This window comes from Dendropsophus ebraccatus, chromosome 2 (assembly GCF_027789765.1).
Source record: "Dendropsophus ebraccatus isolate aDenEbr1 chromosome 2, aDenEbr1.pat, whole genome shotgun sequence".
Lineage (NCBI taxonomy): Eukaryota > Metazoa > Chordata > Amphibia > Anura > Hylidae > Dendropsophus > Dendropsophus ebraccatus.
This window is the reverse complement of record NC_091455.1, coordinates 58948230-58970797: the sequence shown is the minus strand read 5'-3', so window position 1 is coordinate 58970797 and position 22568 is coordinate 58948230. Positions and strand designations below refer to the sequence as shown.

At 41.3% G+C, this 22568-nt stretch overlaps 1 protein-coding gene across 1 annotated transcript in view; it reads left to right on the top strand.

Moving 5' to 3' along the window:
- The window catches only part of SNTG1 (syntrophin gamma 1), a 397146-nt gene that overhangs the window by 73382 nt on the left and 301196 nt on the right, over window positions 1-22568 (top strand). The window contains exon 2 of the mRNA XM_069960047.1: window positions 21602-21779. The gene's annotated coding sequence lies outside the window, so the exon portion shown is untranslated. The remainder of the gene's footprint in view (window positions 1-21601; window positions 21780-22568) is intronic.

Genomic DNA, 22568 nt, shown 5'->3' with positions numbered 1-22568 from the left:
AATAGTAATAATAAATAATGAATGTAAATTGCAAACTTGCTTTATATCATGTTCACTGCTGATTTAGATTTTGAAAGTTATAACGACAGGTGGACTTTAAGGTTTGCAATGAAGGTGGATTTTTTTATATTTTATACTTTTATTGTTCTTTTTTTTCAATGAGAAGCATATGAATTAACTGTCCAGGCATTGTGGGAATTGTAGTTTTGCCACTGTTGGAGGGCTACAGTTTTACACCTGTGTGTTAGAGTCAGTTCACACAAAAGCAGCAGAACTCTCCACCCTGGAATTCTGCCTGCCTTGGTCTCACACAGTGTGTTTATGGGAGGGTGCGCACACCTTTACTTCTGTCGCTCTCGCATCAAAGAATTGACATGTCAATTCTTTTGAGCGGAGAGCGAAGGAAGTAGAGGTGTGCAAGTAGAGAGTGAGACTGAGGCAGGCAGAATTCCAGGGTGGAGAGTTCCGCCACTTTTGCTCAGTGTGAACTGGCCCTTATAGTGTAAAAATCATGTAATGTGTCAACTTGGGAGATTGGACTAACGTGAAAGAGTACCAGAAAATCTAACAACAACCAATAACACAAAAATGAGCTAAAGAAAGTCAAATCCAAAGAACTAATAGAAAAAGAAAGTCAATTTAGAGCTAATTTTTAAACCAGTCATTTGCCCCAGTGTTTTATTTCTTATTATTGATTTATAAATAATCTATTACTCATTGCTAGTAAGATCTGTGTGTTATAACAGAAAGATTAAGTTAGATGAAAATGGAAGTGAACATGTTCTGTAAAGATAGCAGGTGAAATCTGCTGGAGCAAACATTTGTACACGCAGGTAAAGGCTAGACATAGAAACAGAAAATTGTCAGCAGAAAAACACCTGGCACATCTAGTCTTCTCTATTATTTCCTTTATTGTTATTGTAGGATAGATAACCTTATTTAGCCTATATTTAATATTTTAAGATAACCTTATTTAGCCCAAATTTAATATTTAAGGTGAAGGCACCATCAGGTACATCGCTCTAAGTTCTTTATATGAATGGATTGGCGCCAGAGCGGGGATGCCGGTGGAGTGGTCCTTTTTTTGACCCACCGCCCAGTTCCTACACACGCTGATGGTCTATTCCTCAGCATCAGCCGGTCTGAAGCACTGGAGGTGGGCCTGCCCGCCCCCGTGTGAAAAAATCCCCTCCCCTTTGTGATTGATTCCAATGGAGCCATGTCACAGAGGGGAGGGGAATCGTCAAACTGCAGACCGGTGGGTCTACCCCCAGTGCTTTATGTCAGGCCGCTGCCCAGGAATAGACAAGCGCTATGCATGAGTTCAAAAGAAGGACCGCAGCACCAGCATCCCAATGCTGATCCATTCATGTACAAAACTTAAAGCAATGTACCTTAATTTTAAAGATTTTTATAATGCCCTCCCCCTTCCCTTCTGTCCTCCAGAATTTGTAGTGTGTAAGATTCAAAATGAGCTGATGACTTAGTGGACATTCACATGTTCTGCAATTGTTGTCCGTGCATGGACAATGTGCTACGGACCGGAATTCAGAACTCCCGGCATCATCATGATTAATGGTGCTGGGAGTTCTGAAGTCCGTTCCATAGCACATTATCCATAAATACGGACCATGCACGGAAGGTGTGTATGCCCCTAACAGTATGGTTGGCCTGTCATGAATAATTGCTGTGCTGGAAACACATATACCAGTGTGACATAGCCATGCAACATTGGAAGTAATTTTCCCCCCTAATATCTATAACATAAGTGCATGAATAAAGAGTGTTTAGTATTCTAACCAATAATTTGCAACCATGTCACATAAAAGAGTACCATATAATATTTTTCTCTTCAAAAGGTTGCTCACCGAAGGCAAACCTTTAATGAAGTGATTCTGGATTTTAAGTTTTATAAAATGTAAAATGTACATATCAGATTCTTTCTATCATAACATGAGTTCAACAAAAGGTAATGGGATGTGAAAGATTGCTAGGCTGCTACTTACAGAATCCATAGATTGACAGGTTGCCTCAGTTTAAACTTTTGTTTTTGGAAAGAACAATAGTAAAAAGCTGTGATTTTCCATTAAAAGCCTGAAGAAATCCTTGGGGTTTTCCAATGTCAGTATGCTGATAATGCTGTCTTTTCTCTATAAAGTAGAGACACTTTTAAATTCTATCCTAGTAGATTTAGTAGACTTTTTTTCAAATAGCTTTGAATTCATTTCTTGTATTATTGACCCATTTCTATTTAATGTAATCATTGCTGCTCAGAAACTTTTAAATTTAGAGTCATGAGCTACATTTAGGTAATATCCTAAATTTGTCAGGTACCGCTAACTATACGCATACAATATGTTGTAACAGATGCACAGTCACCACCATCCATACTAACAGATAGTTATATGCCTTCTATGCCACATATACAATGTCCATTTGTACACGTGTAAACTGGAAAGAGGTCGGCACTCCGATCTCAGGTGGTGCCCGGGTAAGAAGTCAAACATCAAAGGAAGATCCCGGCACTCGCCAAATTTCTGCAAAGTGATTTATTTACTAGTGCATGTACAGACAGGCTTATCCGCCTGTCTGTACATGCACTAGTAAATAAATCACTTTGCAGAAATTTGGCGAGTGCCGGGATCTTCCTTTGACATTTGTACACGTGTGACATCTGACTCTGATACCTGAGTATTGAAAACTAACTTCTAATAACTAACCTAACTTCTGACAACTAACTTCTGACAACTGACTTCTTACTACTGACAACTGACTTTTGACTACTGACAACTGATTTTTGACTACTGACTACTGACTTTTGACTACTGACTCTTAGGGTAGCTTCACACACACCGTATCGCAGAGGATTTTCCGCAGCAGATCCGCAGCTCATTTGACCTAAATAAATGAACACAGCATCAAATCTGCTGCAGATCCGGTGTGTGTAAAGGCACCCTTAAAATAGGCTTCTTTAATTTCAGATTATAACATTGGGGGAGAAGTCCTGTTATAAGAAAGACAGTATTCATTGGACTAATTCTACGTTTATAACTTTTATTTTTGTACCAACCATTCTTAAATACAAAAATACATCAAATACACTGGCAACAGCAAGAACCTGCTTGCAGGAAAGTACGCAAATGTTTGATTTAGTATGAGTCATTAGTTCTAAAATAAAACCATTGTGTGGTTTAGAATTCTCTGTATTCTCAGTCGGCACAAAGCAATGCCATCTACTTTGAAGGACTTCATCCAGGCTACTTTTGTCCTCATAGGATATGACGGGACAACTGACATGCTAGCATGAATCCCCTTTTTTCAATTTATTACGCACATTGGTAACTCCGGTGTAAGCTGACATGGTTTAAATTGATCTGTTGACTTCCAGTTTAACCCATTTTGAAACAAGCAGCCCTTTCTGACTATACATGTAAACATTACAATAAAGCACAGCATTGAATGTTACCATGTATAATAATAATAATAATAATAATCTTTTATGTTACCATAGTGCACTGACTACTGTCATATGATGAAGTACATACTAAAGGAGTGTAACAATAACTTTAGGCTATGTTCACACAACGTTTTTTCAGCTCCGTTTAAAATTACGTCCGTCATTTTGAACCTAATATAACTGACGTTATTTAGCTGTCTGGCCTCCACTTAGCGCAATGACTGGTGTTTGCACATTATTTTACTTTGAAATTACTAATTGCCCTTTGGGTGTGACTTAATTAAGAAGTCCATTGAATTTAATAGTAAGAACGGAGAGACAACGGGGAAGAAAAGAAAAATTGTGTGTGCACAACTAATAAAAAACGTCCGCTGTTTGCAAAAGACGTCCAAAAATAATTCCGCGGTAAAAACGTCTGTTATTCAATGCATTGTGTGCATTGGACTTCTGTCTTCCCATTGACTTCAACGCATTGCTTTTTTTAGTCAGTTAAATCGCGGCAAAAACGGACGTTTTTTTAAATATCAAAATCGGGCGCCTTTTCTTCATTTTTGACGTTTTGTGAACATAGCCTAAGACTTTCCTGGTTTAATAACTCTATGTAATAGAGCTCTTACATTTCATGGGACGGGTGCAGACGTTGTGTGAACATAGCCATATAGGGGCTTGCGCCTTAAGAAGAGATAATGCGCTAGATTCGGCATATGTTCTGCTGCTGAGCTGGCCCAGTGGCTATACAGTTGCACCCAGTCTTGAAGTACTCGGTATCTGAACGTTTTTGCGAGCATGAATGGTGGGTTGTACCTGGTGAGTTTTGCACTGGAGAGGCTTAACATACAGTACAGGGCTATGTTTACATTACGTATGAGACCGGCCGGATGATCTTTAGGGCTGCAGAGTTCTGATGCGGGCGCATCTGTGCACACCCGCATTAGAACTCTGCACTGCACACTATGAAGCGAGCGTCGAGAACCACTCGCTCCATAGTGTGCACTGACAGGGTTTTCTGTGGCCTCTCTTCAATGAATAGCAACCAGTTGTCAGTTGTTTGCTGCACCGCCAGGGATCCCATGTGTATACACTCCGGCCGGGATTCCATAAGCGGCATCGGCACGTATATTTTCGTATTAATCACGGCCGTTGTTGCAATCGGCAACAGCGGCCGTAGTTATACAAAAATATACATTGTGTGAACATGACCCAGTACTATATAAGACTGCTGGAGTGCATATACAGTACAGTAGTAGTACAGTCAGTGCACCACCATCTCCCATCCTGTACTGTATAATTCTGCTGGGGTGCAAACACAGTACAGTACTGTATAAGATTGCTGGAGTGAATATACAGTGCAGTAGTAGTACAATCAGTGCACCACCATCTCCTATACTTTTCAGTGCTGGGAATGGGGGGGGGGGGAATTCTATATAGTAAAGGATGAGTGAGGAGTTAGTCACTACTGTACTACAATTGCTGGTTTTGTTGAATGTTTCTCGTGTATAGTGTCCTGTACAGTATATAGTGCTGCTCTGTTATGCCCTGTACAGTATAGTGCTGTTCTGTACTCTTGAGATTAAACTGGGCACTTTTCAATGCAATATATGATTACTGTAGGTAATTATTGGGGGGTGCTGGTACCTGTTATCTTGCTACTACTGATTTGCACAGTCTGCATCCTTTAAAGAAGTTGAACAGCTCTTTCATTTAATTATTGTAAAAAAAATTATATATACGGTATATGTTCACACTACGTAAAAGTACAGCCGTTGTTGCCATTGGCGACATGGAACATTGCCTATTCCTCTATGGGATCCCACCTGGAGCGTACATCGTATACGCCCTGGGCGGGATCCCGTGCTGGGCCGCAAAGAACTGACATGTCAGTTTTTTGCGGCTGCAATTCAGTGAAACACTACGGCCATAAAGATCATCCGGCCGGTACTTAAGTACCGGCCGGGATGATCTTAGCAGAGACCACGGAATGTCCAGTCTCTTACAAAGTGTGAACATAGCCTATGGCTTTATACTGTGATTGTAGGATTATACCTGTTATCTTGCTACTACTGATTTGTGGTTATTGTTAATTTGCATTATTACGTATATTACACTGCACCTGACCTAATACGTACGCAAGTACATTAGAGTCTCAAGTTTGAGAAACAGATGCCTCACAGGTCCCCAGCTGGCATCTTCATTAAATAGTAAACGCAAAACACCAGTGTCAACATCTACAGTGAAGAGGTGGCTGCGGGATTTTGGGCTTCAGGGCAGAGTGGCAAAGAAAAAGCCATACCTGAGACTGGCCAATAAAAGAAAAAGATTAAGATGGGCAAAAGGACACAGACATTGGACAGAGGAAGACTGGAAAAAAGTGTTGTGGACGGATGAATCCAAGTTTGAGGTGTTTGGATCACAAAGAAGAATGTTTGTGAGACGCAGAACAAATGAAAAGATGCTGGAAGAATGCCTGACGCCATCTGTTAAGCATGGTGGAGGTAATGTGATGGTCTGGGGTTGCTTTGGTGCTGGTAAGGTCGGAGATTTGTACAGGGTAAAAGGGATTCTGAATAAGGAAGGCTATCACTCAATTTTGCAACGCCATGCCATACCCAGTGGACAGCGCTTGATTGGAGCCAATTTCATCCTACAACAGGACAATAAACCTAAACACACCTCCAAATTGTGCAAGAACTATTTACAGCAGAAGCAGGCAGCTGGTATTCTATCGGTAATGGAGTGGCCAGCGCAGTCACCAGATTTGAACCCCATTGAGCTGTTGTGGGAGCATCTGGACCGTATGGTACGCCAGAAGTGCCCATCCAACCAATCCAACTTGTGGGAGCTGCTTCTAGAAGCGTGGGGTGCAATTTCTCCAGCTTACCTCAACAGATTAATAGCTAGAATGCCAAAGGTGTGCAATGCTGTAATTGCTGCAAAAGGAGGATTCTTTGACGAAAGCAAAGTTTGAAGTAAAAACAATGTTATTTCAAATACAAATTATTATTTCTAACCTTGTCAATGTCTTGACTCTATTTTCTATTCATTTCACAATGTATGGTGGTGAATAAGTGTGACTTTTCATGGAAAACACAAAATAGTTTGGGTGACCCCAAACTTTTGAACGGTAGTGTACGTTGTGTGAACATAGCCTTATATAGACATATCATTCACATTTGTCCTTGTCCTTCATCTACATTGCGGTTAATGTACTGTATGTATTTTCAGATGTTATCCTTAAAGGGGTACTCCGGGCCAGCTGTATAATCTGTGTCTGGCTGGGAAGGGGGTGGAAATAGAAGGCTCCGGTGACTTACCTCCCCGATTCCAGCGCTGGCTCCCAAAGCCCCGCCCCTTACTCCTGTTTCGCGGCCGCTTCCTGGACTGAGCTGCGGCTTGAGACGTGACATCTCAAGGCAGTTTAGCCATTCAGCGGCCGAGGCGGGACTCCGCTACTGAATGGCTGAGCTGCCTTGAGACGTCACGTTTCAAGCCGCAGCTCAGCCCAGAAAGCGGCCGCGGCGGGGCGGTCCGGGAGCCGGCGCTGGAACCGTGGAGGTAAGTCACCGGAGCCTTCTATTTCCACCCCCTCCCCGGCCAGACACTGATTATACAGCTGGCCCAGAGTACCCCTTTAAACAGATTTAGTCCCAGAATCCCAGTGATGCAAGACAACAGTGCTAACCACTGAGCCCAGGTCCACTTTTCACATAGGGCTGTAATAACACAGTGTCAAATATTTGAGAAATAGCTTATCTTTACCAAAACTATTGAGTTGGGATATTCTATAATAAAGCTGAGCTTCACTTTTGGAAAGTGTTAAGATGAGTTATGAATAAAAATTGAAGAAGCTCTTTTTTTTTACTTGTTTACTTTCAAAAATCATGTTTTCCAATTGCTTTTAAAGTGGCTGCGTAGGAAGCGTTCAGCTCTACATATGGCAAGACTTTATTTTGTGCCTAGCTTAATCCATTATACGTGTACACTTTATATTGTACATAACAATCCCATGCTTACGAATAAGTTACGGCACTTTCCTTCTGAAGAATAGTAGAAGTCCAGTCACATTATTAAGACAAATTTCTACCTTCAACATCAATATCGCATAGTGCACAAGAAATATCAGGTGTAGTACGTTGGCTTTGTGGATAATAAAAGATGTGCGATAAGTTGTCTGCATACATACTGTACATATCCCTTGTTCCATTCATTGGTAAAAGGTATGATTTATTAAAGGTAATACAGAAAATGTCAGGACAGTCCCTTCACGCTCCTCTATTTGGGCTGTGCAGCGCAGAAAGCACTGAGCCTTGTCTGAACAGGGTCTTGGTTTTATTCAGCCCCACCTGCTTTGCCTGTCAGGTTTTGGCAATGAAGGAGTTACTCTGCTTTGGATTCCTTCAGCTGTTTGATGTTGTGTTTCTCTTGACTGACAGGCCAGGATTTATTGGAGCAGACGGATTCAGGAGGCCGGTCCAATTAGGTTCTGCACCGGTCTCTTGGTCCATTATAAATAGTCTGACACTCTAGCAGTCTAATGCTGGCTATTGAATTATGCTCTTCTACAGCTTATACATCTGCTATTGTCTGTGTTTGACCTTTGGCTTTGTTTCCTGACTTCCCTGTTTGACTCGGATTGTCTACTATGGCCCATTGTGTTTGTTTTGTCTTTCACTGTTGTGTGTCACACTTTATTAGTATAGGGACTGTCCTTGTGGTGTCCGCAGCCTCCTAGGGCTGTCCATGGCAAGTAGGCAGGGAAAGTGGGCAGGTTCAGCTAGGACCCACTGTCTGTGTCCTTCCTGACTGCTCTTTGCCGCTAGCCGACGCTAACAGAAAGGGATGATCATGGGCTCTTGAGCCAAGGTGACATTTGTGAAGCTGTACAACACTGTGAACCGTGTTCCTGTGCTAAAGGGGGTCATAAGTGGACAAATGGCACCATTGTAAATCATGTGGAAACTGCAGCACTCCACATGTTACTGATGGAAGAGGTGAACGTTGGCAATGATGGTTTGTGAGGATGAATTAACACCCTACAGTGGAGTAGCTCACTGCCAAAATTAACCAGGGAGTTATCAGACTTATCCCTAACTCTACTGAATATGGTGCTCTGATGCAGACGGATGGTTACTACAATTCTGCTAACAAAGCAGTATTGAAAATTAGACCTCTGCTGCTTGTCTTCTCTAATGAGCCATGTTCTCTGCTTTATCAAATAGATAGATATCGGCATGTTAGGGGAGAAACATCACAGAACACGTATCCTGCAACCATTGCTAGAAGAATTCAAGCTGATGGAAGGAATGGTAGGAATCTATCCTTGAAGATCATGTACATCCATACATATTTACTTAGTCTTCCTATGGGGTGGATGGGATCTTCCAGTAAAAAAAAAAAAAAAGTGACTGGTCACTTGCCTTGAAATGTCTGTCATTAGTTTGAAGAGCATGACCAAGACTTTTTTCATGTCCTAGACATTTTATGAGCTACAGACCTCTACAAATTGCAAGATCACTGAAACAAACGTGAGTGAAGGGACCATTGAAAGATAATGTATCGTCGAAATTATCTTATCCTATATGTTAGAATGTTAAATCCCATTACTTCAGAACAGCAATCGTGATTTACTTTAGATCACTCCATACAGGAGCAGTGAAGCTTATTTAGTTTATTGCCCAGTTCACATTCACTGGAATGGGTCCAGAACACCCAGCTAAGGGAATATTTGCTGCTTTCTGTAGGTAGGTGTCGGTGAGTGTCCAACCCAGTGAGTTTCCTCTGAGCAAGTTTTTGCATGGTTAAGGCCTCAATGCTCAAAGTGTACCTGTCATCATGGTCACTGTCAGATCAGTGGTGAATTTTACTCTGCAACCAGAAGTTTGAGTCTACCTGGCTACAAACACTTGAAGACCGTAATGTATGCAATCCCCATTAAATCAGAATTAGGGCCACATGCATCACAGTCTTCATGTTCGTAGTCGTTGAGACACTTCTGGGCGCAAAGTGGAATTCACCATCACCATTCACCATTTTTTTTTAATGTTTCCTTGTTTAAAGCTGTGGTTGAATAATGCACTACTGCTGTGTGTGGGAACATGGCCTCAGAAATCCCATTCTACATAGTCCACATGGATGTGCTAGCTTGTAATTGCGGCTCAGAATGATGTCAACATGTCAACGCCACCTCAGTGTATCTAAAATCTATGAACATGCAAAATACTTAACCCATCAATCTATCTGCCTGCTCTTCTGACAACTCACACCAGCTTTTCTAAATTGTTTTGCCTGCCAGTTCAAACAGTAAAAAAAAAAAAAAAAATCAATAGTTCAGATGAATTACATAATGCAGAATTAATCCAATATGTATGTGTGCTATAAAAAGATACAGAAGTCTGGCTCAATATTATATTAGAATAATCTGCATTATCTTTCCTTCTGCCTCATTAGCAATGACGTGCCATTAAAATATGTTGTTATCCTCAATAAATAAAGAAATAAATATGGACTTAATGCTATTTTAATCTTGGGCCCAGTTGTGCCAAAAAATCAATAAACCTTCCAAAGCAATTAGCAGCAGACAGTTCGGTCGTCTCCCATGTTCTACAACAGTCGCTAATTTTATTGTAAACATTAATTTGCACGGCAGCTGAAGTTACATTCTTGCAGCTTTCCGAAGCAGGAAATATTTCCAGTGATAATGATGTTGTAAGCAGTCTGACAGGAAGCTGCTCACCTTATATATAGCCACCCGAGGAACAGCTTGCTTCTGCATTAAACTCATTAAACAGACAGCTTGATCGGTATAATTGTTAGAAAAGGGGATAAAAACTGAGGATGACAAATACTAAAAACTGAAGCTGTGTAGAGACTATTTTGCTATCAAAATATCTTCAATTTGTTACTCGACAGTAGCTGTGGCGTGACTTGTACTATTTCCATGTGATTTATACCATTGCCGGTTCACTTGCATGCAACTTTTTCCACTTCTTAATAATGTGTATAAACTTTTATATTTGACAAGTTTGCATGTAGTGCCGGAGTCGTGGCCTGAAACTCGTCAGCATCGTTGATAACTGACCTTTTAGTAAGCATCCTGCCGTTCTGAAAAATGAGAAAACAAATATCCTTATAACACGGCATAATTTATCAGGCAAAGAACACTCAAGTTATATTAGATCTAATAAATGTTATGTCACGTAAACCAAGAAGGATTTAATAAAACAGAATTCGAGCTGTTCTCTGTTGGGCCAGAAGCTTAAAGTCATCACCTGATTTTTACAAACTTTCTTCATGTCCTAGACATTTTATGAGCTACAAACCTCTACAAATTGCAAGATCTCTGAGACAAACGTGAGTGAGGGGACCATTGAAAGATACACTGTTCAACAGCCAAAAAGGTTCCTACATGAAAACAGTTGATCTTAAAGGACAACTCCGGCGAAAAAATTTTTTTGGCTTATTTAACACACATTACAAATTTATATAACTTTGTAATGTGGTTAAATACCCGGTCTGGCCCCCTTCCCCCACTTTCCGACCCCCGACCCCCCACCCCGGAAGTTAAAGAATGTATTCATTACCTATTACGGTCGTCACGGTCCTCTTCTCTGGTGTCGGGTGACGTCAGAGCTGGGGGGCGGTCCGGGTCTTCTTCCTCTTCGGCGTCTTCATTGAGAGTGAATGGGAGAGAAAAGGCTGCTGGTGCACATGCGCACCAGCAGCCTTTTCATTGGCTGGAGCGCATCACATGACTTCCAGCTTGCTCAGCCCTGATTGGCTGAGCTTGCTGGAAGCCATGTGATGCGCTCCAGCCAATGAAAAGGCTGCTGGTGCGCAAGCGCACTGGCAGATTTTTCTCTCTCATGGACCCGGAAGCAAGAGACATCGCTGGACGGCGGACGCAGGTGATGGTGAGGCGGACGGCGGGCGAATGGAGTGGCGATCGTCACCGGAGGGATGGTGAGTATGGTGTCTGTGTGTGTCTGTGTTTTTTTTTTGGGGGGGGGGGTCCCGCCGGAGTTGTCCTTTAACTAATTTTGGGGTGCTGAGATCTAAAATGATGTTCAAATTTTGAAATTGGCTCTAATTTTCAAGATAGAGACGTACTTTCTATATTTCTCACAGCCTGTGATACAATACTGGGAAAAGTTTGCATCATCAGTATTGCATCATCAACTGGTATATTGCATCATCTTATGCTGCGTTTACACATAACGATTATGGGGGAAATTTGCGCAATAACGATCAAATTCGAACGATAATCGTACGTGTAAATGCAGCGAACGATCAAACGACGAACGAGAAAACGTTCATTTTGATCTTTCAACATGTTATCAAATCGTCGTTCGTCGTTCGCAAAAAATTCGCCGATCGTTCAGTGTAAACAGTCGTCGCGCGATAGTCCGGCCACCCCGATCGCAGCCCGGCCCCCAGCTCATCTGAAGCCCCCTGCGCTGGCTCGATCGCCACCACCGCCGCCTCTCTGATCGCCACCCCTGCCGCCTCTCTGATCGGCACCCCCGCCGACGCTCCGATCACCCCCCGCTGCCGCTCTGATCGCCACCCCCGCCGCCGCTCTGATCGCCACCCCCGCCGCTCTGATTGCCACCACCGCCGCTCTGATCGCCACCCCCACCGCCGCTCTGATTGCCACCATGGTCGCCGCCGCTCTGCGGGGGTTGGCGATTGGAGCAGCGGCGGCGGTGGGGTGGCGATCGGAGCGGCGGCGATCGGAGTGGCGGCAGGGGTGGCGATCGGGGTGGCGCAGGGGGCTGTGGTTGACCCTGGGGCCGGGCTGCGGATGAGCGGAGGGCTGGGCTGCGAGCGGGGGGCTGGGCTGTGGGCGGGCTGGGCTGCGGGCGCGCGATCGCAAAACGATTTTTCCGTATGATATATTGTACCGTCTAAACGCTGATCGTTATGAAAAAAAATCGTTACTCCGACATTGTTAATCGTACGATCGGGCCAATTATCGTTTTGTGGAAACGCAGCATTAGAATGACCAATATGGGAAAAAAAATATTAGTGTAAGGCTAGGTTCACACTGCGTTTTTGCAATCCGTTTTTTTTGCAAAAAAAACCAATGCATTTGTGTGCATCCGTTTTGATCCGTTTTACCATTGACTTCCATTTTTTAAAAAAAAAACGGATCTCTTTTTTTTACGGACACAAAAGCAGTGTCAGCTACGTTTTTGTGTCCTTTAAAAAAACAGATCTGTTTTGATCTGTTTTTTTTTTTTTATAATGGAAGTAAATGGAAAAAAGGATCAAAACGGATGAAAAAAAAACAGTGCGAACCTAGCCTTCATGGAACCCATCAATGCTTGCAGATTACTTTTGGACAGTTAGTTTTAGTTTAGGGTATGTTCACACCTCGGTTTCGGTCTCACGTCGGGCTGCAAGAATCAGTGAAAAAAGAATGCGGACGTGCAGCCTGATGTGCGGCCGACGGCCACATGACGGCCACATTGACTTACATGAGTAGTCGACCACTTTTTTGAGTCCTGCACAAAAGCCGTGTACGTCCCGCAAATAAGCAGAACACATTCACATAATGACTCCATCCTGCTTATTTAAGTCAATGTGGCCGTCATGTGGCCGTCGGCCGCACGTCGGGCAGCATGTCCGCATCCTTTTTTCACTGATTCCTGACGTGCAGCCCGACATGGGACCGAAAACGAGGTGTGAACATTCCCCTTCACATATATTAGTTGCATCCGTTTCCGTTTTTTTTTCAAAGATATTGACCACAACTGATGTCACAACTGATGTCACATCAGTTTTTCTATCCTTTTTCAACAAAAAAAACTATCAGTTCCTATGATTTAATATCAGTTTCCATACGTTTATTTCATCAGTTTTCATAATTTTTTTCCTCTTCAGCATTACAGGAGGCGATCTATATAGGGAGCAGCAGGACACCGGAGCCCTCTAATGTGGGCAGCAATACATGGGGGCATCTCCTACTACAGGGATGGGGAACCTTGGCTCTCCAGCTATTGCAAAACTACAACTCCCATCATGCCTGGATATCCCAGACATGATGAGAGTTGTAGTTTTGCAGCAGTTGGAGAGGCAAGGTTCCCCATCCCTGTCCTATAGTGCTGCACTGTAGAGAGGAGCTGGGGGTCTTCCCCCCCTACAAGGGGGCCCTCTGCTGCATGGCCAGGGTGACAAGGGTTAATGGGGGGGGCACGGACAGGGACATCTCTATGGAGCTCCGGAGGCAAAAGCCGGAGGAAGCATAATGCATGCGTCTGTGCACGACATGCCTCCGGCGCTCCATTCACTTTAGTGAAGGCAGTGGCGGATAGCTGAGCTGTCCGTACGTCAGAACGCTGCATGTAGCGTTCTGGCGTCCGGTCTGTCTGACGGTCCAGCGGCATCAATTGTAGAATGGATGATTCGATAATCAGAGATGCGTTTCTCTCCGGTGATTCTCTACTGCGCCGGAGGGAAACGCCGACAGATGGACGCATGTATGTAAACTAGGCCTTATCAGAGACAATCCCATGTATGAATACAAAAGACATGTGTAAATGCACCGAGAAGCCATTGAATAAGGACCTACATTCCAGAGTTCAATAAACATAATAATTTGGTCCTACACTGAGGGTACAAACACACACACTGTATATGCAGCAGATACGCAGCAAATACGCAGCAGATACGCAGCAGATCTGCAGCAGATTTGATGGTGAAGACTTGATGCTGTGTTCAGTTATTTAGATCGTATCTGCTGCGTATCTGCTGCGTATTTGCTGCATATCGCAGCAGTAAATACGTTGCGTATACGGTATCTGTGTTTTTACCCTAACAGCACATCAGAACAATAGTTTTAAAGCTGCAGGATGCCGGTGAGTGAATGTGAACAGGACATATTGTGATTAACTGTTGCCATCAACACACTCCAGCTTACAGCTGGTGCAGATCATTACCAGAGTGCTCTGAGTGAATGTATATAGGAATATATCAACTTGGTGTTATCTAAGATCGCTTCACTACCAATGTGGATATAGCGATACAACTGAGGAGCGCGATCAGATACAAATTAACATAGAACCTTTTACACACTGAGGTTGTTAGCAGGTTACAACTTTATTAATGATACGCAGCTCCTACACTTTAGCAAATAGTGAGTGTGAACAAAACCATACAGGGTAGTGCTGAAAGTGTGCGTCATATACACATAAAACATAATAATTTGTAAAAAATCTTAGATATGCCTGTAAATTGTAGTTGATTTCAGATAGAACTAAGTTTCCTATGAATATATTTCAAAAGTTTATGAACAGTAAACTTGCTTCCTTATGATTGCAGAAGTAATAAATATGTTGGCTATTATACTGTATTCTATACAATTCACAAAACAGTAACATGAAAACTCTTCGATATCATAGAAACTAGAGCCAATTAACATTTCTCCATGTGATATTTGAATTCAGCACATAAAAATCATTATGAAATGGCTAATTTTATTTCTGAACCAAACAACTTTTGAAAATTTGTTTCCCAGTGAATTCATCGTAGAAATTATCTTCTCCTATATGTTGGAATGCTAAATCCCATTACTTGAGAACAGCAATCGTCATTTACTTCAGATGACTCCATACAGGAGCAGTGAAGCATATATTGTTTATTGCCTAGTTCACATTCACTGGAATGGGCACAGAGCACCCAGAAAAGGGCGTATGGGCTGTCTGTAGGTAGGTGTCGGTGAGTGTCCAACCCAGTGAGTGTTCTCTGAGTAAGAGTCATCTTACATAGTAACATAGTTAATAAGGTTGAAAGAAGACAAGAGTCCATCAGGTTCAACCTAGAGAAACCCTACTGTGTTAATCCAGGGAAGGCAAAAACCCAGATGAGGCAGATGACAACTGCCCCACCACAGGGAGAAAGAACAATCCCTGGATCAACGTATCACCGGAAATCTAATGCCCATAACTTGTAATATTATATTGTTCAAGAAAAGCATCCAGGTCTCCCTTTAACTTATTTTGTGAATGTGCCATGACAACATCATGTGGCAGAGAGTTCCACAGTCTTACCGCTTACAGTAAAAAAGCAGCGTCGATGCTGATGGTATTGTTTGCATTGTTGTTTGCTAATGTAGGGTTCAATGCAAACTATATAGAGGATCAGCTATGCCTTATGCATAGTGATGAGCGAACATCACGATGTTCAGTTCGGATCCCGAACACGTACGTAAAAAAAATTATCACAATCGGTTTGTATTCGCTGAACATTCACGAACAAATAACGAATGTACAATGGAAGCGTACGTTTCGGTCTACGCAAATGCGTACATATTATGAAGTGCAAAGGGTAAATTACGTACATTTCAGTCTACACACATGAGTACAGATTATCAGGTGCAAAATTACACTGTTGTGTATGTTTTAGTCTAGTTACGCACATGCAAACAGATTATCAGGCACAAAGCGTAAATTACGCAGTTGCGTACGTTTTGGTCTGCGCTTATGCGTACACATTATCAGGTGCAAATAATATAGGGCCATATCGGCTGGAAAAATTCCCCCAAAAAATTGATGAAAAGCCACAAAAATGAATTTTAGGAGTTTTGCTCATTGCCATCATTACCAATACCTATGCCAATGCTGAGTTAAAATGTTTTTGCATGTGGTACCTTTTAATAGTCACCTAAATGTTTATCAATTTCCAGTCTTTTAGTAAACTGTGGCTAAGTCACAGATAAGCAAACTTCAGGTGAATTTATATGAGAGATTGAAAACATTTCTAATCTGCAAGCCCGCTTGGTATGTTTATGTTTTCAAAATGTTTGGACAGGAGCAAGGCAGGAACCTTTCAGTATTTTATTTGACACCAGATGCTCAAGGGTAATTTTTCATTTCCTAGGACTACATACAGTGTAGATTTGTAGATTTGAGGCTGTGTTCACTCACTTAGTTACAGTGATTTACAGAACATCAAATCTGTAGCGTCAGATCTGCAGCATCAAATTTAAATCAAGCACTGCATGTGTCAATGTAGGCTTAGGAGACTTCCAAGTAAGGATTTGGAGACTCCACTTGCTCCACTTTGAAAAATGCTAGATGGCTCTCTTCCAAGGCAGCTTCATCAGAATAAATTGTGCAGGGTAAAACATTGGGCCACTGTGTATTTCTGCTCTCTCATATTGTCTCTTGCATCATTGCATACAGTATACCTCATTGACATGGAATGCCATCACTTTTGAGTATCCCATTATTTGGGACTTATAATTGTTGCATTACACATGCATTTGGGTAGGAATATTCAGCACACTCTACAGAGACTGTGCTAAGTACCCCATTAGGTACTTAGGTTCTGAATTTTAAATGTCACTATTGTTATAACTCTCAAATCTAAATCAGCAGTAGATGTGCTATAAAGCAAATTTGCACTTTTTATTCATTTTATTTTATTTTTTATTATTTTTGTTATCATGGAAAACACAGCACTTCCTGTTTTCTGACTTTTTTTTTTTCTTTCTCAAAAATAGTCCTTTCTGTGACTCTGTAATGGACGGAATTTCTGTGTTTAGTCTGTTTTTTTTTTTTTTCAACCAGCACCAGTCAGAAAATCTGCCTTCAGGAGACTGGACCTGGATTTCTGGTAAATCAGCTTTGTTTTACAGCATGATAAAAAAATATGATGAATGTATATAGCAAACTTGCTTTATATCACATCTACTGTCAGGCTAAGCTGTATCGGAATATCTATAGTACAGGGAGTACAGGGAGGACACAGACAGTGAGGCTGGGTCAAAACCAAGAGAGCCAAAACAGGGAAAAAGTCTGAGGCAGAGACAAACCAGTAGACAGGAAGAAGTCATACACATGCAGTATTTGGGTATCCAAAAAGAATAGAGGTACTAGAGCCGAAGTCATGTAAAGTAGAAACAGTATTACATGAACACAGTGATGTAGGAAATGCAAGCACACTCAATTGAGACTAATAGCTGGCCCAGACTTCTAGGCATCTGAACACTTTATAGGCAGCCAGAGACCTGGTTTAGCATGTGATTAGACATATAAAACGCAGACTGACACAGCAAAGGGTGAGTGGAAAAGACCAGATGTCAATCAACTAAGCAAAACAGAGTTTAACTGTTAAGTAGCCAGAGGAAATTAAGCAGGGAAGAGATGAGTGTGGTAAGAAATCAATCACCAGAGCAAAAGGAGTAGAGCTGTGTTTAGACAGTGTTCATACTAGTGCAAAAAAACCTCAAATACTGTATACCATGGGCCAAGGACCATGCCAATGTCCAAACAGGCATTACATCAGCAGTCCTGTGCACATTATGATGTTCACAAGTAGTTCATAACAGGTTTTACTATTTGCTGTGGGTCCATGTTATGTTATCTTGGCAGAAACTATATTATAGAAAGTATTAGAGGATAACACAGAGTGCTTGTATAGTACAGATCATAGGGACTATACTGTATGTGCAACTGTACAGGTTTTGTGCACACAGTAAAGTGTAACAGTAAAGTGTTTTTCCACAAAGCAAAGTTGGTAAAATCAGAAATGCACCACATACATGATTTACAGATTAAGGCTGGGTTCACACTACGTATATTTCAGGCTGTATTTGGTCCTCAAGTCAGGTCCTCATAGCAACCAAAACCAGGAGTGGATTGAAAACACAGAAAGGCTCTGTTCACACAATGTTGAAATTGAGTGGATGGCCGTCATATAACGGTAAATAACTGCCATTATTTCAATATAACAGCCGTTGTTTTAAAATAACAGCAAAAATTTGCCATTAAATGACAGCCATCCACTCAATTACAACATTATGTGAACAGATCCTTTCTGTGTTTTCAATCCACTCCTGGTTTTGGTTGCTATACAGCCTCACAAATACAGCCTCAAATATACTGTGTGTGAACCCAGCCTAAAAAGGTGTTTGTTTTTAGGTAAAATTACCTATATCACTGTACTGCTCTTTTCCCCCATGAATCTTATCACTTCCTTGTTTTCTCTCTGAACTGTGACCCTGCCATGGCCAAAGCCAGAGCTAAGAGCACACATTTTCCCACAACCCCCTTGCCTACATGAACAATAGAGACTATTGAGTAACATGCCATTGAACTAAGCATGCTTGACAGTCCCAGTGGAAGCCCTAATGGGGTCAATAAAGCTCCTTTAAAGCTCTTTCAACACCTGCATTTTGGAAGCTAATCCGAGGGGCCATTATTATGAGCACTTCAAGTACTAACATAATTTAAAACTATTTTTTATTTGCATAGTCACTTTAAAGGGAACCTGTCACCCCCCGTGCCGGGGTGACAGGCTCCCGACCCCCCGTTAGAGACCCCTATACTTACCTCATCCCGCCGGGTCCCGCTTCTGGATTCGGTCGGGTCCCGGAGATCTCAGCCGCTGCAGCCCGGCGCGCGCGCTGAGAGATGAGTCCAACGCTCATAGAGAATGACGGAGCGCTGGACTCTCCTGTCATTCTCTATGGGTGTTGGACTCATCTCTCAGCGCGCGCGCCGGGCTGCAGCGGCTGAGATCTCTGGGACCCGACCGAATCCAGAAGCGGGACCCGGCGGGATGAGGTAAGTATAGGGGTCTCTAACGGGGGTCGGGAGCCTGTCACCCCGGTACGGGGGGTGACAGGTTCCCTTTAAATTGCCACTTCTGTTTCCATTTGCATTGCAGCAAAAACCTTCTCTTTCTATAAATATATGTGTGGTTATATTCCCAGAGAGAATATAAGGACATAAAGTAAAATGTTCTTTGGGGACTATGAGCTTTTTAGGTAAGCAAGACTTCTTATTTCTAGTAGAAATGTCTTTATTCTAGTATAAAACCTATATATAATAATAATAATAATAATAACTATTATTATTATTATTATTGTTTTTATTAATAATAATATTTGTATAGCGCCAAAAGATCCTGCGGTTTAATGGCCATTTATACTAAATAATAAAAATAAATCACTGCCTCTACACATATTTGTTAATGTGCATGGCAGTCACACATCACTGCTAGAGATGCGCGAATCTACAGTCGTAATGAAGTGAAGCGTTTTGTTCCTGTCGGGATTCTGCTCATCAGGCTGTAGGCTTTGAAATCTGCTTTGTGCCGCCCCTTCCCGGATGCTGGAAAAAGATGGATCCAGTCCTGGGAAACGTCTCCCAGTTTCCCAGGACTAGATCCATCTTTCTCCAGCACTCGGGGAAAATCGGCAGGGAGTGGGGCAGATTTCAAAGCCTGCAGCCTGACAAGCAGAATCCTGATAGTAACTAAACACTTTGCTTTGTTCCTACTGTGGATTCGCTCATCTCTAATCACTGCACTCTTTATGTCTGTAATCATATCTGATAACACATGCACCAGACACACATCTCTGATATCAATAGTGAACCCCATTGCCAAACCACAATTTCTCCAAATTTGGCGTCTAAGCGTCCTCTTGTTTTTATTTTGGCTGACTATAATGTAAGAACTGTGGCAAGCCCTCACATTACTGAGATTGGTTAGCCAGGGGAGTTATCAAGGGTTTTATTTATTACTATGGAGCCATTGGTAGGAGATGGCCATGATTATATATTGCACTATTTAGGCATGGTATACATTATTCCTCTGGGTTCTGTATAACATTATACTAAGACTGGACTGCACTGTATGTACTGTACTATTTAAAAGAATGCTGCATATTTTATTTAGCAGGTACAGCATGCATTATTTATCTGGACACATGCATGCATTATGTATTTGAGAATGTTATATGAGAACTATGTGGCACTACCTGTAAGCTATAGGTGTAATTAATCTGGCAGTTATATGCCGTAAATACAGAACACTAACTGTATAGCACTGTCTGTGCACTGTATCTACTGAATCTACTGAAATTAATTCCGGGTCTTATTCCCTTGCAATATTCATTGAACTAATCTTAGATTCAGATTCAGATTCCAATTTGAAAGCATCAGTACAGGAGCAAGGACACCTGTAAAATGCAAGAGCACCTATAGAATACACAAGTATTATATGCTGTATACACAATGTATGCCTCATTACTTCTTTAACATCAACTGTACACCCGGCCCAGCAATACAGCACCTGCACTTATCTTTGGTTGTCCACATACACTCTCTGTTAACTCTGTCTGACCGTTAAACAAAAACTGTCTAGCTTTATTGCAGCAACCAATCACAGCTCAGCTTTCATATCTTAACAAGCACAGGAAAATGGAAGCAGAGCTGTGATTGGTTGCTATGGGCAAATCAAGATTTTGCTTTTTGGTTTCAGGCAGATTGATAAATCTGGGCCATAGTGTATGCATCACTGCTCAGTGTACGGAAAGGGGCTCTTTGGCAGGAGTCTTTGCTCCTTTTTCTATCGTCGGAGAATGCAATGGAATTTACCCAAAATTCATCTCAAAAGTTATTCACTTACAAACTCAAATTTGTCAATTAAATTTATTTTGATTGTTTTTTTTTTTTATTTCTACTATTCAAATCATGAAATATTTTAACTCTGTTTATACTATTTATCTGGGTACACTATATACTGTATATTGGTAATTTTTTATGTACTTTATTTAGCACATTACACACCAAATGATACTATCTTTCTGCACATTGCATAAACTATTTTTATGGACCCTCTATTTACTTAGGGGGCCGAATGTAAACTTATTTGGACTATGTGCAACATTTTTTTTCCTGCATTGTATGATGTATAAGTGAAGAACAGTAAATGGTATTTTGTATGCACTGTATGGCAATATTGCCTGAACACAGTTTAGTAGTTACTTGGAATCTATGAATTTACAGCCTTCTGCCCTTTATAAAGTAACACTTCCGTTTAACACGCTGACCTTTGCACGTTTCAAGTAATGAAAATTAATGTTGAAAACAGAGAAAAACCTGTGGCATATACAGAGCCAAAGCCTTAGTGTCTATGTGTCAATGCACATCTATAAAATATAAATATATATATTGTTTTATCGGATTGTTAAAGTGTACCTATCATTATACCTTTTAAACCCTAAATCAACAGTAGATGCTATATCAGGCTAGTTTGCAATTTAAATTCATTATTATTATCTTTTTGTTTGTTTTAGTTATCATGGAAAACACAGCACTTCCTGTGTTCTGACTCTTTTTTTTTTTTTTTTTCCCAAAGAATCTATAGACAGGAAGTCCAGTGTTTCCCAGGTCATCTGCGCTCACAGAGAAGGCAGTCATGTGATTGACGGACACATTTTGCCGTGACTCTCTGTACAGATCAGACTTCATGTCTTTAGTTTTCCACCAGCACAAGTCAGAAAATCTGCCTTCAGGAGACTGGACCTGGATTTCTGGTAAGTTCAGCTCTCTTTTACAGCATAAAAACAACAAAAAAATAATGAATATTTAGTGCAAAATTGCTTTATTTCACATCTACTGCTGATCTAGATTTTGAAAGTTATAATGACAGTGACACTTTAAGGCTATGCTACACTAAAATCTGTAAAATGCTTTTTTTTTTGTGAACATATTTTCCCCTTGTGTACTTGTATATATTAGCATCTACCAATGACATACTAGATTGCGTTGATAATGGCTTCTATTTTTGCAGCATGCTGTGAAGTTGATTTATATAGTCTAAGAATCCTTGGACAATGCATTCATTACATACAGTCTAGTCTGTGCATTACTAATAATGTCCCTGTAGCTTGCAGCTGTTATCTTTTAACCATTTTCTAAGAATAATGTTGGCTCATATATCACCATAAAGCATTTTGAATGTATATCTCTAAATTATTGATTCATATGTAAAAAAAAAGTTTCTTTGCTGTACATTTGGGAATTATACAAGAGCAAGGAAGTGTTCAAGTGTTAAAAGTAGGATCAAATAGGCTTAGTGAAGCATGCATTAAATATTGGAGAACAGCTACTGACTTACTGAACAATAATGGAACATTAGCATACCAGGAAATTACAGATAGTGACAAATAATGGTGGCATCAATGCGTGTTGCACTATTTATATGTACCAACACTTCAGTAGGTTGGTGGGTGACGAGATTAGTCATTCAGTATTAAGGAGGTTCACCTAGTATTTGCTGTCACTATTGCTTCCCACTGGTAGTTGTGGTACATTTTTTGCAG